We start from the raw sequence: 3,708 nt of genomic DNA on the forward strand, positions 1-3,708 counted from the left end.
CGTCTTAAACTTCTTTAAGCTTAAAAAAGCGTTTTATTAATATTCTGATTTATGCACTTTTTCTAAGCAGTTTGCAAAATCTATCATTACAATGTTGCTGAGGCCTGGTTCACATGATCTTTCTACCTCTGCATCAATGTACACAGTCCTGCCTCATTATAGCATCCTTATATTCCTCAAGTATTTGAACATAACATTTAACATTAGAGTTTCATCAGCAAATATTTTCTACTGTACTAAAGTGACTCTAGTAAACCCGGTGCTGTCTTCTTCCTTCTCTTATTGTTCATCACAGCCTTTACTTTGAAATTGGTATGCTGGTTTTGGTTTGTCTGCTTAGGAAAAAAGGGAAGATAAAGTCAAATGCAATTAAATTAAACTCATGCATTTAATTTCCAAATTCCTATGTGCCACTATAGTACTATAGTGTTTGGGATCCACATATAATACTCTAGGAAAATACAGACCAATTCAATATAAAATGTCAAAATTGGCATAGATATGAATTTTCCCCTGCTCTTTTTTTTTTTTTTTTAATATTACACGTGTGTGGAATAACCTACCTGAGCCGGCTAAAAAAAGCATCAGAAAAATAAAGGACTGTGCTCTGGAAATGCATACATCTGGTCTGTACTCTGATGGAGATCTCTGGTTTGGGTGTGATTAAATACATTCTGAGAGGGAGGGACATATTTACTGGCAGGCATAGGATTTTGGATGCTGTGATATGTCTCAAAATCTATAGAAGGGCAAAAGATGCATGCAGACGGTGATCTAGTGGGACCCAGATCATCTGTTTCTGTGAAGCATTGTCCCTTGGTGGGTAAAAAAGGAATAGTGACAACTCTGCATACACAAGCAGCGAGGCATCTCTTATGCTGCAGAAGAGGATATGCTGGCAGCTCCTTTTCTTTTTTATTAAAGAAGTAATTTAAACCTCTGGGCACTCTAGAGGAGCATTTAGTTGTCTTCCCAGATCCTGTTCACGAATGTACAGTCCTACTAGGCAAAAGATATTTAAGTTGTGGCAGACAAGGGAAGAGGGAAATAAATACATTTTGCAGGCTAGCTGCGCGTCCAGGAAATGTTTGTCAACCCATCTGTTGTTTCAGTATTGGTCTGGGAATGAAGCAGTTTTAAAACTCTCAGGGGTGTAGGTTGTAGCCGTGTTGGTCTAAGGACATAGGCAGACAAGGTTCTTTGGGTGAATCTGATCTCTTTTAATAGACCAACTTAAATAGTTGGAAAACAATTTTTAAGCAAGCTTTTGGGTTCAAAAACCCGTCATCAGGCTAAGGAAGTTTTAGCAGTTGATCCAGCCTCTGGCTTCTTTACTTTTCACTCCACCCAGAAAGAGCACACACCAACTGCTGAAACTTCCTTAACCTGATGAAGGGTTTTTGAACCCGAAAGCTTGCTTAAAAATTGCTTTCCAACTATTTAATTTGGTCTAATAAAAGATATCAGATTCACCCAAAGACCCTTGTCTGCCTCTTTTAAAACTCTCTGCATTTCAGCAACTTCAAGGCTTCTTTCTGGTGGTACCAGGCTCCAATGATATGTTCCAAAGTCTTGAGTTGCTGAGGATGTGAGACATTACTTTGTAATGGGATTGTTATGTCAAGACCGTTAAATCTACTCTGCCAAGTTCACTCCGTAGGTCTGTACACTGGATAAGCTACAACTATGGCCACACAATTGAGGAACAGCCCGAGTCTCCTAAGAGTGCTCACTGTGTCAGAGCTCCTGCTGTACTGGAGCTACTATGAAAAGTTGCAGTCGTTGCAGTCAGGGCTTCTAGCATCTGAGAGTAAATACCATAAAATGTATAGGTTTCCTTTTCCTGATCACCTCTATAGATAGAAGTGCTTTGAACACAAATGTGTGCCTCTCTCTCTCTTCCCAGTAAGAGTCCCTTTGGGCTTGTCTAAGCAGGACAGCGGTGGTGAAATAAGCTACTGGCATGGACACATGTTGCCATGAGATAAACAAGAGCAGGGGGGTTGCAGCACATCAGCTGCTCTGCAGTAACTGAGAAAACGTGCATTCCTCCCCTACGGTGAAAGTAGCCTGCCGTAACTGAGCCCATGCTGTCATAGGTTAGATTGATTAGCAATGTGCGTGTTGGCAGTTATCACAGGGTAGCTAACACACTGCAAGTCCTTCCTTGGATACTTAAGAGAAATGTGTTTGTGTGCTCATGCCATGAGGCATGAATTAAAGCCCAGTAGTGATTGTACGGGAATCTTCCATGTGGACTCGATTTTTCACACAGAAAAATACAGAACAATTCAATGCACGTTTGCACAATGGAGAGCTCAGTCCACTCTCCATAGGGGGAAAAAATGCATCCATGAAGGCAGTTTGTACATAATGACTCTTATGTTTCTTCATAGACAAATCCATCGACTCCTTGGGCGACATCTTATACCACCTTGTCACAAGGTCACGTAGGTGCCTTGTGCCTGGAAAAGGGTTAAGAACAGCTGCCAATCACCAGGGCAGCTCAGCTGCCGGTTGCTGGGGCAACCATGTTGGTCAGGTGACCAGAAGGAGGCAGGGCCGGGCCCTTATGAACAGCCCAGGCCGGAGCCTGGCTGGCAGTTACCTTCTGGCTGCCGGAGGAACAAGAGCTCTGCAGCGGAGTTGAGCTGGTTCTAGCAGACTGATAGACCAAGCAGCTGCAGCATGTTACAGGGTAGAGAGAGCCCTGACCGGGAGGCTGGGCAGGAGAAGCCTGTGGGACCGGAGTGTGCGTTATGGCCGGTAGGCTTATTGTTCTGTTACAGCCGTTTGGCTTATGGTTCTGTTAAGTTCTTGTTAAACTGGAGGACTGAGTGAGGCTGTCGGGGTGCAAGGAGGCCTCATGGGAGCGCCCCAGTGGTCTAGGGGGTTCCTGGTGCCTGTAGAGGCACAGTGAGCAGTGCCAGGGTGGCACAGCTCATGGGCGCCGGTGCGGCGCTGTACTGGGGGGGGGTGTTGACCCCAGCCCTGTGTGGGCAAGGGATGGAAAAGCCCAGGTAGGGCAGAAGACCCTAACGGTGGGTCAGGGGGCCAGGCACGGCTACAGGCCACCTGAGCCCCGACTGTAGAAAGCACGGAGGCAGACCCAGTGGGGTGCTGCCAAAGCACGGAGGCAGGCCCAGTGGGGTGCTGCCTGTATGGGTGAAGCCCTGATGGGGGTCAACCCCATTGAGACGCCCCAGGCGAGGGTGCGTACTGGAAAGAAGCCCCAGGAGGGGGCACACATAAGATTGATAGAAAACCCAGTTGGGGTGCAGACTGGACCGAGTCCCAGAGGGCTCTACAGTGGCGGGCGACCCTGAAGGGTCACAGGGGCCAGGTAAGGCTCAGGCTGCCTGAGCCCAACTGGAGAAAGTATTGTTAGTAAGCCCGAGAGGGATAACGACTAGAGGGCAGACTGGACAGAGTCCCAGAGGACTCTATAGTGGTTGGGGGGACCCCAAAGGGTCACAGGGGCCAGGTAAGGCTCAGGCCACCTGAGCCCTACTGGCAAGAGTATTGTTCGGAAGTCCAAGAGGGCTACCGACTAGAGGGGCGCTGGTTGCGTGACAAGCCCAGAGGCGCTAGAGAAGGGGCGCTGGTTGCATGATAAGCCCAAGGGCGCCTGGCAGGGCTCAGAAAGGAAAAGGACCAGATAATGTCCAGAAGAACTGTGAGGCTTGGGGTGTGCTAAAGGGGATATAG

Source organism: Gavialis gangeticus, unplaced genomic scaffold (genome assembly GCF_001723915.1).
Source record: "Gavialis gangeticus isolate Ggan-Ray unplaced genomic scaffold, GavGan_comp1, whole genome shotgun sequence".
NCBI classification, from domain to species: Eukaryota; Metazoa; Chordata; order Crocodylia; family Gavialidae; genus Gavialis; species Gavialis gangeticus.